At 43.3% G+C, this 16061-nt stretch overlaps 1 protein-coding gene across 2 annotated transcripts in view; it reads right to left on the bottom strand.

The window, feature by feature from the left end:
• The window catches only part of plxna3 (plexin A3), a 223737-nt gene extending 213809 nt beyond the window's left edge, over positions 1-9928 (bottom strand). For both annotated transcript variants that reach the window (XM_072681439.1, XM_072681438.1), the window contains exon 1: positions 9750-9928. The gene's annotated coding sequence lies outside the window, so the exon portion shown is untranslated. The remainder of the gene's footprint in view (positions 1-9749) is intronic.
• Between the last annotated feature and the right edge of the window lie 6133 nt (positions 9929-16061).

Below are 16061 nucleotides of genomic sequence, written 5' to 3' on the forward strand. Positions count from 1 at the left end.
TATTTTTATATTTCTATATTTTGCACTCCGATCTTTAGGTGACTCTGGGCTGCCTGCAATTTATTCATTTTACTGCTTTTAAAACTTTAACAGAAATAAATATGTATGAATTCAGGCAGATATAATTGTTTATATGTACGCTATTTGGACAAAAGTATTGGGACACCCCCTTAAATCTTGTTTCTTCCAAAATCAAGGGCATTACAAAAGAGTTGATCCTGCTTTTGTTGGAGAAACTACACCTACTGTCCATAGAAGAAGGCTTTCTACTAGATTTTGGAGGATAACTGCTGTGAGGATTTGATTGCATTCAGCGACAAGAGCGTTAGTGAGGTCAGCTGAAGCACCATCCATCATTCCAGGGAACACAGTTCTTCCACTGCTCCACAGCTCCACAGGTTCATGATGTTTATCTGCTCCAGAGTCCTATTTTTTGGCAATACTTCTCTACAGGGACTAGACAAGCTATGTGTGTGCATTTGCACATGTGTCAGCAATATGTGCAATTGTTTGTCTAGTCCTCGTAGAGAAGTACTAGTACTAGTAATAGAATAGGACTCTCTGGAGCAGATAATGCCAGGTGTGGGCTATGAAGGGGTATAAAGCCCCCCAGCATTGAGCTGCAGAGCAGTGGAAGAACTGTGTTCTCTGGAATAATGATGATGGTGGTCCTCCATTCAAGATGCTTATAGCAGCACATCCCTAAACATGTTAATGTAACAATTTTTATGTAACAAACAATTTTTAACTTTTTTTATTAGACCATTTAACATTTCAATATTTACTTAAGGGAAACTGGAATTTTCAAATGCCGTATTAAAAAAAACAAACAAACAAACAAAAAAAAACAAAAAAAAGAGAAAAATGAGATTTTTTAAAATGCCATTTGCAAATTCCAGCTGCCCTTGTGTGAACATTTAAATGTTAAATGGACAGTTGGAAATGGTCCAAAATTACTTAATTACTTCCAAAAAAAATTATATTTGGTATCAACTATACAGAAAACCACACATTTATTTACTCTCGTCCAGTGCAATCATTCCTTCTCCAAACCCATCTCCACAGTCAGCAGCCCCTCCTACAGATGTCAGAATTAGCGAGCCAATCTGGGTTTTGGCCTTCTGGCATTCTTATGGACTTCCATTCATTAGGCCACTACTTCACTCTCTCTCTCTCTCTCTCGCTCATCTACACAATAAGAGTAATAAGAGGCAGCTGATGCCACTGCCATGATCCGGAGAGCAGGTTACGTCTTCATACTGTCCCTATCGCTTCCATCAGCATGTGTGAAGCTTAGTCTAATAACCTTTTCCTGCCATATGTTTGAGGAGAGAAAGAAAAATCCACCTGTCGGCGCCAAAGAAAAACAAAAGATCTCATTAGAGATATCAGCGAGGGCTGATCCTTCTGTAGCGAGGCGCCGAGACCAACACCAGAGCAGGAAGAAACGCAGATAGTGTTGAGGGAAACGTACCGGTATACTGATCCTGGGGCTCACAGTGCTGGGGTTTAGTTTTAGTAGCATTGACAGATTGCAGAAAGCGCCCCGTTTTCTGGGTGCTGGGTGCGGGGCATTTCCAGTCGCTTAGGTCAAGCAGATGTATAAAATACGTACAAAGTACACCTAGTTTGTGTCTGTTTAACATTTATGACCGCTAGGTTCAGGTTAGGGACAGCACGACAGCAAGAGGTGTAATGGGACATGTATCCTGACCTAACAGTCACAGTACAGGGGTCTCGGCATGTGCACTCACTCAGTCACACAGAGGATACACGGTGCGCTCTATTAGGGTAAATGCAGTAATTTCACAAGCACGGGGGCCACCCGGAAACCTTTAAGCTGTAAGCCCTTGGATTTGCATGCTATTGTGGGGATTGTATTGGTTTGGGTGTATTGCTATGGTAACATAATAACTATGCAGCGCTTCCCAAAAACACCATGACAAGAAATGTGCTAAAACAAGACCCGACGCTGAAAGTGCTTTTCCAAAATGGAGTGAACCATCACACACGAATGGGGATCAAGCTGGACACGGACTTAACGATTATTAGACGTTCATCTTGTACGGGAACTGGTCAACCGCAGCTATTGAGACTGACCAGCTAACACAGGCAGTGACTGATAAACTAGAAGAACAACCACCTCTTTTGGTTCCACAAAGAACCACTGCGAGTGTGAACATTTAAACTGATACAAAACCTTTACATTAGGTTTCTTCTTAATTATAATCGTGGTTCTTTATGACAGCGAAAGTGGTCCTTCCATGGCAACGCATCACTGAAAGAACCTACAGTACAGCACCGGATTGAATGCCTTCATTATTCCCCCCCTCCCATATCTCATCCAACATTATCTTCTGAGAACATCCCGTTACCAAAAACCCATCAATAGTGATATTCCAGCTCCAATTCCCATCGGTGTCGTTTTAACAGAATCAGAGCTGGACAGAATGGGCCGATCAAAACAGGCCGTATCAGGTTGGTTAGTCGCAAATCTGATATTCTTCTCACATGCAGTAGCAGCGCCATCCAAGCAGGCCTTCACTGACTGTGCAAACGCCAAGAATCTCACCTGATACTGTGACTTATTTGCTAAAGAAAAAGGTGTTACTCAGTTTTATCAATACCGCCAGGCTGTTCTCAGAGACAGAATCATCAGAGACAGACAGATAGAAAAAGAGACAGAGAGAGGGGCTGACTAAGACAGAGAGGGAGAGAGAGAAAGAGAGAGAGAGAGGGGCAGGCCGAGCGAGCACAGACAGTAGCTATTGTTCAGCGATCACCACCTCCAGTGACTCCACATGGCAGCTCAGCTCAAAGCTCACTCACAGGATGAGGGCATGCCGGCGCCGTTTGATCCCACCCCAGAAAACTGACAAAAGGAGGAGAGAAGCCACAAACGAGTCCCTGCCATTCCAGAGCCCAGCCCTGGACCCCGACGCTGGCAGGCGCACTAGAAACCGAACAGTTAGTGGTTTCAGTGACTTGCTGTGGTTTAAAAACCCAGTGACAACCGTTCAGAGTTGAAGGAATCCTAATGCCGTTCAGGATTTCGGCCTTTTTAGAATGTCACAATGAAAAGCCCACCACCCCAGCTGCCCCCAAACATTGACTGAAGTTCATCCATTCATTACTATAATTCTTCTGAATTAGGGACTGTCTCACTTTCTGCTGCTGTAGTCACTGCACATATTTGCACCTGCTGGAATACACATTTTCCAGGCTCCATTGCACGCCCTCTACCTGCAGTTTGTTAGTGCATTGTCTTTTCTATGTATAGTGTTTCCTTGTTATGTTTATTTATAGCTGGAGATGGAAAATTCAGGTCCAGAATGCAAAAATAAATAAATAAATAAATAAATCCACCCCAGGATTTTGTTCCTACAGCTTTGGACAGCTCACCTGTACTCATAATATCTATTTGGAATGCAATGCTGAACCTAATTTACCAAAAATTAAACATCATGACACATAAGTATCGTGATGTATTTCTGCCTCATTGCCCACCACTCCAGTCCAGTCTGTACAGACCTCAATATCATTAATACTGAACTCTGAATAAACTCCCCAAGCTATAAAAAGGCAGGCCGGCACTAGGTTGGGACACCGGGGGTTGAATTACTGACTACAGCTGGCGTTGATATTCTGTTTGTTTGGGCCTTTTGACTGTTTCCCCCTTTTCTCACAATTTGGTACTGCCAATTAACCCACCCGCCCGCTCATAGCGCTCCTGAAAACTAGCAATGCAGCAGACACTAGGAGGGTATAGACTTTAGACATCTCCTCCAATACATGCGAAGCCCAGCCCTGCTGCCGATGAGGCATAACAGACGCCTGTGCCGACCAACATCATTCTAAAATATGATGAGGGCAGATAGCACAGCCTATTGTGGCAAAGCGGCACTGGCCCAAGATTCACACATGGCCCTTGAGACCCTAGGCCATCAAACATCTTCCAAACGTCACATACCAACATCACATTGAAGCACAATACCAACCAAAACCCTTCAGACTTCATAGCGTTAACATCCACACAACCTGAATGCTGCTGTTGATATGGCATTAAGTAACTAACATTAACATCTAACGTCTATCTAACGTTGGAGCTTGAGCTCAACCCAATGCTGTTGTTTGGACGGATATATGACTTCCAACTTCCAACCACAATGGAAAATCAGCCTCATCCCAACGTTGGGTAGTCCAGCCTGCATGATAGCCCAGCGACTTTCTGACATACTGTGCACCTACTGGACTGCTACGTTCGCTCTGCAAGGCACATATCAGGACAGCCTGTTCATTCACAGCGATAATCTGTGCGGTAAACACCTTCAGTATGTCATTCGCATTCCCTGAAAGCAGATTTCCAGAGCGTGCCGTCACTACAGCCAACACATCACCGGCTAGACAAAGTGATGGATGACCAAATGACCTTTTGTGTGAGTATCTGCCTGCAGGCTGTGGAGCTACACTGGTATTAACATGTTAAAGCACAGAGGGTCACGGTGTGTGTGTGTGTGTGTGTGTGTGTGTGTGTGTGTGTGTGTTCATACAAGGGAAATCTGTCAAGATGAAACTTCGTAAGCGAGTGATTCAGCCACCAGAGAGCCATCACCACTGATGTCATCACTGCATGATCGCTGAATTAATCACTCATTCTTCATCAGTCAAACTGCTGTGCTCAGACTGAGGGAGCGAGTGAGTGGACACTGTAAATGAAGAAATGAATGAATGATGAAGTGCAGTAAAAAGTGATAGGCCGACTTCATTGATTAAAATGTGTGCATCGATCCTCATTAATAAAACATATTATTATGTCAATACGCTTTGCCTTTTAGTTTACCCATCTCAGCAATGACTGTTGACGTAATGGAAAGGAAATGTATTTAACCAACATTTCAGCCAAGTCAATTTAATGCAATTGCAAACTCAATTCCCTTTAATCCAGCATGAGAGAACGGATAAATATCCAATACACACTTTCCAGAGTGTTCTTTAGCATATTTACTAAACACTACAGATGTAACGTACATGACTTTCTGAACAATTCCGATGTGAATATCATTACACCAAATTACCAGCTGAGTGAAATGTATCTAACCCAGCTATTGTGGGAAGTGTAGTGGTTTAGGAGTAGTGCTACAGTAATGGCGAAACCATCGCAAGTAGCGACGCTGCCCCAAAATATCATGACAAGAAACCGTGCTAAAACAAGACCTAACGCTGGAAGTGCTTTTCCAAAATGGAGTGAACTATCACACAAATGGAGATCAAGCCAGACACGAAATTAACGATGTTCCTCTTGGACAAGATCTGGTCAACCACAGGTATTGATACTGACCAGCTGATAAACTAACAACATGCAACCTATTTTGGATCCACAAAAAAAAAAAAAAAAAAAACACTCTGTGTGACACACAGTGACACACTGTGTGGCCTAAATTCGCTTACCATCACAGCCCAGCAAGAACCTTGTATCCCCAAACTGGCAACTTTGCAGGAGAAGGGAAAAACCTTCTGAACTTTTCTGAACAATTTCAAGAGGTCAATGCAAAAATATTTTATTTCAAGTCATTTTGGAGCATTTCTATTGGTCCAGTCATCATTAAATTGACACAATGTAAAGAACAATAATAATCACAGTCTGTTAAAAAAAAAAAGTGACAAATGGAAAAATTGAGCTGAAAGGTCTTTGCATTATAGCAACAATATAAAATAAGATTAGCTATAATTACTCCTTTCTATTAGTCTTCAGTTGAAATATAAATAACAATGGATTAACCTCACAAATAAGCATCTAAATATGAAATACAAACACAAACAAAATAAAAACAACAGACTGTCCGACTGCCGATTCCAGAATTCGATGATTTCGATTTTGCACCTGTAGCTAAACAGCTCTGGATAAGAGCATCAGCTTAATGCATAAAGCATACACTACACGGACAAAAGTATTGGGACACCCGCTCTTTTATTGTTTCTTCTAAAATCAAGGGTATTCAAATGAGCTGATCCTGCTTTTGTTGGAGTAAATGTCTCTACTGTTCAGTGAAGAAGGCTTTCTGATAGATTGCTGTGAGGATTTGATTGCATTCAGCAACAAGAGTGTTCATGAGATCAGAGTGTTGGATGATCACCACCCCACCCAATCATCCCCAACTCATTCCAAAATTACTGGATAAGGCACAATCAACACGCAAGGTGGGTATAAAGGGGGGCATGCGCACCCACGCTTGGCATTAGGCCTGGTGCCAACAGGTTCATGTTTTGTTTTGTTTTTTATTTACTGGCAATCCTTCTCTGCAGGGACTAGATAAGCTGTGTGTGTGCATTTGCACCGGTGTCAGCAATGGGTGCACCTTTCATTCATTATAAGGGACGTCCACAAATATCTAGACATATAGTGCATCAGAAAAATGCTACTGTGCTGTATCTAGTAATCACGATAAAGTAGGTCTCATCATTTCTCCCATATTATGGACGTCTTAGCTCCCATTTTGGTTTTTACCGTGCTTATAATATCCATTAATATCCATAACATCATATATTTTTAATGCGGTACAGCGTGTGCTTTTTGCTCCGTCTCAACTAATCAAACCATTCAAATTCAGCAAAAATCAAAGGTCATGATGCTCACGGTCTCAAAGGTTTCGGGAGACGCTTCTGCCACATCGCCCACCCCTACAATCCAGCCTGTAGAGACCTCAATATCATAACTACTGAATCCTGAGTAAATGCTCAGCGCTATAAAAAGGCAGGTCGGCACTTTTTGTCCTCGTGAAGTAGCTTTCTATTTTGGCTCCTCACACAGCACTGTCGCCATGGAGGGCATTAGCTTGCTTACTCAACACACTTCACTGAAACATCCACTTACTGAGGAAAATTACTTCATTCAAATGTGTACTGCGGTTCTACATGAATAAAATATACCACATCAACACAATTACTGTCTCTGGGTTTACTTCTGGCCATAGTTGTGTTGATATTATATATTATTCATGTGGTACAGACTTATCAGCACATCTGAATGAAGTAACTAGCGTCCCAGCTAACAGTTTTTCGGTTAGGGTTAGGGTTCTGCATGTTACGACTTTCGGTATTTTGGAGCATTTCATGATTTTATTAGACTTAATAAAACATTCGGGAAATGTTTATTTGTTTATTCTCACAACTCAATATGGGCTTTTCATTTTTCGGTAGGCATATTTCAAAAAGTAAAGTTTAGCCCATGAAAAAACATTTTTCACAGCTAACAGAGAACATTATAAGAACATTTAGCAACGTTTAAAAAATGTACCAGGTAGGTTAGCCTGTAAAAATGACCGAAATGACATTCTATTAACATTGTGAAAACGTTTGAACGGAATGGTTTGCATCACAACGTTATTAGAACGTTCCCAGTTCGACAAACACAAGCCTTACTGAAACATTTGAAGCAACATTTTTTTTTTAAAGTGTCAAACGTTACCTAAATGTATAAAACATCCAGATTTTAACCCTCTAAAAACTAAAAGCTGTAACATTTTCTAAATGTTTCACTAACCAAAATGTTCGATGTTTAAATAAATGCTCCCATTCTCATTTGGAAAAAATATTTGTCACATTCATTAAATGTTATGCATCAGCATGATATCAGTGTCAATATGTATCAATCAGATCAACGTTTTTAATGCTTAGATTAGCTACTTCAAACGTTTCTAGCAAATGTTGTGAGAAACGTTCTAATAAGGTTGTGAGGTAAACCGTCACTACATGAAACGTTCTCAGAACGTTCCTGTAACGTTATTTCTGAAACGTCACAGGCTACAGAACCTTCCTGAACCTTCCTGGAAAAAACGCTGCTGAACGTTCTTGGAACGTTCTCCGACAGCTCGTGCATTTGAAGCTGTGTTGATTGCAGGGGGCTCTTCGCGCGTTAGCTCGCTATGCTCTCGGTTTTCGCTCTTAAACGTTTTCGCTCGCTCTGACTGCTCCGACTGAACGCGACAGAACACGGCGCGTGCCCCCTGCCCGGGCTGCAGCCAGCACTGCACGCGACGAGCATCCACACATCCACACACATGGAGATGAGATCAACAACATGGAGCTGGGCGCGCGCGAGCACAACGGTGTCCATTCACATCTCTTATTATTGCAAAGTATTTCATGCATGGACCTCGCGCTAAATCCGTGCATCCACTGACAATAAAGAGCATTTGGGGCTGATGGGCTATATCAAATGCATTACCTCACCACAACTGGTGTCTCTCAGTTTACTTCTTTTAGCAGGGGTTGTGTTGAGGTAGCACATTTTATTCACGTGCAACCGACCGATTGAGGTGTTAGAGTCGTGCACATTCAAAGCACGCTTTGCTTTATTGCATGCACGTTTATAGGCCGTGTGAGGGATCTAATAGATATGCGCATAGAGGCATAAATGAGCAGACAAAGCAGAGATAAAGCATGCAATTAATTGTAGAGATGCTGTTTAAGTGATATGCAATATGCATATAGATTTATTAGGAAGATGTATTAAAAAAATACAGATAATACAAAGTATATGTATGGAGTATAACACTCGTAGCGTGCATATGCATTGATAAATAGATAGATATATAGATAGATATTTAAACAGATTTTAGATAGCAAGCAAATGTATATAGCTAGCTAGGTTTAAACTGGACTGCTATCCATACAGAGAGATGCAAAGTATTTAAAGCACATGCATATAGTCAATCAGACAGACAGGTCAATCATGCATTTAGTTATATATAGATACTGAGTATTTAAATCATATGCATGTAGTTCATAGCACATGCATATAAACACATATATAGATAGATAGATAAAACACGAGCTGCTTGCAGAGCAGCATCAGTTTAGGGAGGCTCGTGCAAGAAATACACCCTGAATTTCGTGCCGCCATTGACCACTGTTTATCTCCAAATAACAAATAAGAGACCAATATTTCAGGTCACGTGACAGTGCTTTTAGTCTCATACAGATGTGCGCGAGTGGAAACCCATCAGATCAGGGAGGCTGGCAGCACACTGGCAAACAGCCTGGCACAACACCACCACCACCACCACCACCAGCACCAGCAGCAGCAGCAGCAGCAGCAGCCACCCCCCTCCCCTTTTACCCACCAGCCCTCCAGTGTGCCTCAGACGGGCACGACTTTCCTCACTGTAGCGAATTCAGCAAAAACCCACAGCATCAAAACGTCTAAACGACGAGAACCGCGGTGCCTCCTTTCCCACACGCGCCCAACTTTATATGGAAAACGGCAATGAGCTCGCGCGGCTACAATAGGGCGCATGTAATGATCCATTGTTGTGCGGCTTGGGAACCAGCACAGCCAAACCACACGGTTTCCACGCTCGAGCTGTAGGTGTAAAACGGAGGCGGCGCGTCTTTTGACGTCCTTTTGCGATTTCTAACAGCCCCCTTTGTTCTGAACGGGCTAGCTGGCTACTACCCCTGCTTATGTGGACCCCCGTTCCGCCTGCACCAACCGGGCAAAGCATCCGTGCCTTGTTGCAGATGGACGGGACAAACTGCTCGCGCAATCCCCCAACCCCAAAAAAGATCCCATTTGGTCGGAGAGCCGCGCGCGCAAGCGTGCTCTGCGCTATCCAGGCTGAAACACGGAGCATCCGTGGGAAATCAGTAATCAGTGCCCACCGTAGCTGCGCGAGCGTGAAAGCAGAGTATATGCGTGTGTGTGTGTGTATGTGTGTGCTCGAGGAGAGTGCACGAGCTGAGCCACTTACCTGGCTTCAAAGTGCAACAGTTACATCCACAGCTTTTCTTTGGGAGCCCTCTCGGTAGATTTGCGCGCTCACGAGCCGGTTGTGTTTCACGAGCTCTGTCGTCTTTGCACGAGCGAAAATAACACGAAAACACGGTGCACGCCGCGCGGACGACGAGGCAAACCTCATAACCTCAAGAAACCGTCTCGCTTTCTTCAGCGGCGTGGGGACGGGGACTGGCCCTTTAAAAGGGACCGTACCACCGCGAGTGGAGGGGTGGCCGCGTCGCACTCGCGTGATGAAAATGCGCTAAGGAAACACTTACGACAACAAAACACACCAAAATACACTGATAGATCATATAATTTGTATTAAATCATTAAAATATAACCTTTAATTACCACAGACTATGTGCTGAGGCGATCGCTTCGTGTCCAAAACAACCCCCAGGCACCGAATGGTACAGTCCCGCCCTTCATTTAGTATTTTCTACCAACCCAGATGTTGCATAGAGAAGACTGGCTGTGAGACTGAGCGAGAGCCCTTTGGTGCTTAATAGCAACAATTTAAGGTCTTGTTGCTTTGGATATTAACCTAAAAACATTAAAATCAGGTCGTTTTTTAATAAATATTAATCTGGCACATTCAAACGAAGCTTAAACCACCCTAGGACAGTTTTGGTGGTCTGTGTGGACAGTTTTAATGTATGGTCACATGGTGCATTACATGCACACCAGCATGAAATCAGTAATCGTGTACAGATCAGGTGGGCTGTATTTACAGATTGAACAGCACGAGGCTATATTATATTAACTTTCTGCTCTTATTTAATTTTCTACTGCACGCCTGGGTGGGGTGGGTGGGGGTACACACACACACACACACACACTCAACTGCTTGACTCAGATGTGGTCTTTATGTGGTAATTATAAGTGCACTGAGACATTAAAGGACCCATTTCATGGTCTCATGTCATAGCCAATTATGAATCCATTCATAATTTTTGTGATGTCAGAAAAACAGCACATTCACATACATGCATATCCGCCAGTCCAGCATACAGCAGATGAGCTCCAGCCTTTATATATTGAAGCTATAAGGACTGTGTTCAAGCTTTTTGAATGAGGAAACGACAAGGCAGCCAATCAGAACACAGCTTGCATATGTATTACATCACAGGTCAGGTGGGCAGTATTTACAGATGGAGGAGCAGAAGGCTGTATTATAGTTGTATTAGTGCTCGTGTTTCATTTTCTACATTGCCCCCCACATGCTGCACTGGAAAAGGCAATGCAATTAATTAGCTTGATTTAAATGTGGTAATTGTGTGGTGATTATATGGGCCCTGAGACATTAAAGGGCCCATATGATTCACACTGAAGGGCCCATATCTGGTGGTTGGTGTGGCGCAACAGATAAAACCACTAGCTGCCAGTGAGCTGTTACACCATGTGGGAGACCAGGGTTCGATTCCCAGTCTGGGTGACCGTATGCTGCGCCACACCAATAAGAGTCCCTGGGCAAGACTCCTAACACTACATTGGCCCACCTGTGTAATATGAGTCACTTTGTAAGTTGCTCTGGATAAGAGCATCAGCTAAATGCTGTAAATGTAATGTAATGTAAATATCATTGTTTCATGTTTAAAAACAGAAACTAGGCTGTTTACGAATATTCGGGACAACTAACATTACATTCAGTTACAATGTGGGGGCTAAACCACTTAACTGAAGGACCTGAGGGGGTAGACAAGTTGGTAGGTAGGGGGGCCCTAAGCTAGGTGGTTACTGGACCCTCACATGAAGCTGGATGTCATTTACGGGCCTAAAATATTCAAAAACAGGCCTGAGTTTATTTATACTTATTACTCCCTCACCCACACCCCGCCCACCCATTCTGGGTACACCCCACCAACCCACCCTAAATGTAGCCTAAACGTGGGACCTAATGCACCCAGCTTTCTTAGCTTATTTGTGGAAGCCAGACCGGCCTGCATCAGACTGCCCCTTTGCTGTTTTGCCAGTAATGAAGTTTGATGTAATCTAGCGGCAAAATAGCAAAGCAATCCACTTATTCAAATCATGCGGCCCAGTAAATGGCTGTTTAGGGAAAATGACACTCTACAGTAAACAAATGCAAATTCGGCTGACATAAATAAGCAGGGAGAGTCATGGCGAAGAATCCGCGCCTGCAGCGGGTTCAATCAAAAGTGCTAATAGCTATCAGAATGGGCCCGCTAATACGCAGGCTTACAGGCGGGCGCCTCGGGGGATTCCTGGGAGATTATTTAGCCCCTCCGCTCTGCGTGTTGAGGCAGCAGGCAGTGTGTCTTTTGATGCGAAGAAGGAGCCTGAGTTTTGTCACGGCGTAGAATGGCAACAAGTGCGCGCAGTGGCCTGAATCAGCGTAACATCTGAACACTGCTGCTCCAGGAGGCCTAAAATAAGTCGGGCGGTGGGTGGGTGAGGTATATACAGGGCAACGTTCGGCCTCTGTGGCCTTCTCACTCCTGCTCTCTAATCCACCCCGAGTTTACGTCTGGCACGTCCAACCCTCTCTCTCTCTCTCTTTCTCTCTCTCTCGTTCTCCCTCTCTCACTCTCTGTAATTGTGTGCATCTGTAATTGAAGCCACTTGAGGCGGGCAGCCAGTAGCCCTCAGCCCTCAGCCCTCAGTCTCCGCGGTCTGCACCGGCCCTTCGTGGAAGAAGGGATGGAGGAGGGCAGGAAAAGCGAAGGAGTGCGAGGGAGGGAACCTCCAGAGCAGATGAAAAGAGGAGTGTGGTTTCTGTCTTTGAAAGCAGGGCCCTAATCAGAGTGAAGCACTGTCATGCTGCTTACTGCTGGCCCACATGCTAAAAAAAAATCACACACACACACACACACACACACACACACACACACATGTGCCACCATATGAGCACATGTTCAGAGAAGGTTAATGGAAAACTGCTCGAATTCCATTTGTCTAAGCTGACTTACTTTCACGTCCCTTTGGAGCTGCCCCTTTAAAACTTTGTTTGACCCCCCCCCACACACACACACACCCCCACCCACCCAGAGTTAACTATGTACTAATTACATGTGCTGTCACGTTAAAGGGCCCATATTGAGGTTTCAAGTTTCAAAAACGTCAGATTTGAGGCCCATATTTGGAAACTAGTTGAGTGTTTTAGCTTGGACTGCTTTTTTTGAGGCAGCCAATCAGAACACAGCTAATTTACACATATCAGTTTCAAATCAGCATTATGTGAGATTTTTTGTTTATTTTCTTATATACTCCTGGGTTACCTCTACTGGCAGAGAGTTGAAATCACGTTTAAGTCTTTAACTGCAGGAAATACCAATCTTGCTTTTAGCGCCCCCTTGTGGACAGCAGTATTCCACATGCATTTCTGGGCAAGCTGAGAGATACAGATATCATCTAAAGGTAAAGAAGCATGCAGACTGTGGCAGAACTGCAGGAATTTACACAGATATAGTTTGGGTTATGCAGTGTTAAAGGTACAAATTCTCCATACTGCTGCTTTAAACACAGTAATAAAAATGACATGTGGAATCCTAAGGGATGAGGAAAGGCTGGAAAGCATTCTGGCTGGTAAAGCAGGTGTATTAAAGGTGCTCTTTTGTAAAGCAGGCCTGAAGAGTTGATTTCCTCTGATTGAAGACGTCCGTCTTTACCGCACAACATGGGTTCCAGCACACTTCAGGTTATAGTAATTACTTGCATGCAATCAGTGTAATGACCTCTCGTTTGTCTCGTCACTGGGAGCTATTTATGTGTGATCAGACGGCATAAAGCAACCTTTTCATCATGCGGGATAGCCGCTCCTTTTTATCATGTCATGCCATCTCGCAGTGTATCGTGATTTATTGGATTTCCTGGATTATTCGATTTTGCCTGGAAAGTGTTCGTGCGGAGGTCACGCACCGTCTCCCCTGAAGGTCGGCGAGAGAGAGAAAGAGAAAGAGACAGAGAGAGAGAGAGGGAAACAGGCAGGGTGTGTTCATGAGATGGCTCTAATGCCACAGTTACAGACCTGCATTCACCTCACTGATACTTCATTAACCTTGAGCAGAAAGCCAAATTGCTGCAAACGACTCCCGCAAGCGCTCTAAATAGTCCCAAATTCAGGAGAACATGCCAAGGCAAGTGCCTGCTTTTAACAGAACACTGGTAGACCCCCAAAAAAGCAATGCATTGAATTTCCTTGATTTAAAGCAGCATTATGCGAGAACTTGTATATTTTGCTCCTGGGCTCCACCTACAGTTTGGGGGGGGGGGGGGTCATTTAAATTTACACCACAGCTGGAAATACTACTAATGCTTTAAGTGCCCCCTCATGGACTGCTGTACACCTTCATCCAATACTTTTAGGGAGGGTTGGGGAGTTGGGAATGAGGTGGGATGGTGATCACCCAAAATCCTGACTTCACTAATGCTCCTGTCACTGAATATGCAATCAAATCCTCACAGCAATGCTCCACAATCTAGCGGAAAGCCCTCATCCCTGGACAGTGGAGACATTACTCCAACAAAAGCATGATAAATGGACTTATTTGAATTAAGTGAATTCAAATAGCATCACTGTGATGAAAGCTGACTGCCAGTCAAATGCCCCAAAACTGAAGCATTAAGACCCTCGGTCCTGAGTAGACGGTTCTACTGCACCCTAGATTCACTGCCTTTATCAGAGAACCCTTGAAGAACCCATTTGTGTGTAGAGTGGACATCTTTGTGAGGTGGAAAAAATGAACAAAAGAGATCTGGACAGTACTGAGAAAGGTTCTGTGGCCTGAAATGATAGTGGAACTCGTATTCCACCAATGGTCTTTTGAGCTGCTTTGGTGCTCTGTAGAACCACTGCCTTTACTAAAGAATCCTTGAAGAACCCCAATTTTAAAAGTGTTGCAAAAAGCCCTACAACAGGCACAGAACCATTTGACATTTTTTTAGGGTATAATTAAAGCCTCAGATTTGAATAGGGTACACATTAGTGGTTCTATAACTTTGTCCTGGTTCTACACAGAACTATTGCTTTTACTCAGGAACCCTTGGAGAACCTACTTTTAAGAGTGGAATTTTGCACTAGAGCTCTATGTAATTTGATTAGATCTGGTGCCTTTACCAAGCTGTCCATGAAGAAGCCTGGGGTTATTTCTAGTTGTAATATATATCTAGAACCATGACAACTCAAAGAACCCTTTGAATTTGTAGCATCTTAAACTCTAAGGATTATGAAACAGTCAATACAAACTGAGTAGCTCCAGTGCAAAACTAAAGAAACTTCAGAACCCAAATGTGTCACCTGATATATCTAGAACCATGTATAACCCAAAGAACCACTTAAATTTATGTTATAAACATGAGAAATGGTCATTTGGAACCACTGCTGTACCGGTGGAGTTTCCGCCTAGTTAAATGGTGAAACTGTTGTCCTGTGTTTTGGTTCTTGTAAGTGAAAAGGTTCTATACTTTGACTATGACTTTTGGTACTACATAGACATTGTAAGCTACATTAGTCTTGTAGCACACCATGCTATATCTAGAACCATTACTTTTGGTACTACATAGACGTTGTAAGCTACATTAGTATTGTAGCGCACCATGCTATATCTAGAACCATTACTTTTGATACTACATAGACGTTGTAAGCTACATTAGTCTTGTAGCACACCATGCTATATCTAGAACCATGACTTTTGGTACTACATAGACGTTGTAAGCTACATTAGTCTTGTAGCACATCATGCTATATCTAGAACCATGACTTTTGGTACTACATAGACATTGTAAGCTACATTAGTATTGTAGCGCACCATGCTATATCTAGAACCATTACTTTTGGTAGGACTTTTGGTACTACATAGACGTTGTAAGCTATATAAGTCTTGTAGCACACCATGCTATATCTAGAACCATGACATTTGGTACTACATAGACATTGTAAGCTACTTTAGTCTTGTAGCACACCATGCTATATCTAGAACCATGACTTTTGGTACTACATAGACGTTTTAAGCTACATTAGCCTCATAGCACCAGTGCAAAACTATAAGAACCGCTTAAATGTCTGTTCTTTAGTTATGTGAATGAGGAATGCTAATCTGGAACCACTGGTAGACCTGTGGAGTTAAAGCCGCCTGGTTGAATGACGGCTGTTGTCCTGTATTTGGTTCCTAATGGTTCCCAATGGTTCCCTATCCCAGTCCTGGGAACCCCTCATCTTTTCTCATCCCACACCTGATGAACTATCTGAGTGTCTTCTCACATGCTGAGTTAGGTGTGAGAAAGGCTGCAGGGAGCAGGGTTCTCAGGACGGACGGACGAATTT

Source organism: Salminus brasiliensis, chromosome 6 (genome assembly GCF_030463535.1).
Source record: "Salminus brasiliensis chromosome 6, fSalBra1.hap2, whole genome shotgun sequence".
In the NCBI taxonomy this organism is placed as follows: Eukaryota; Metazoa; Chordata; class Actinopteri; order Characiformes; family Bryconidae; genus Salminus; species Salminus brasiliensis.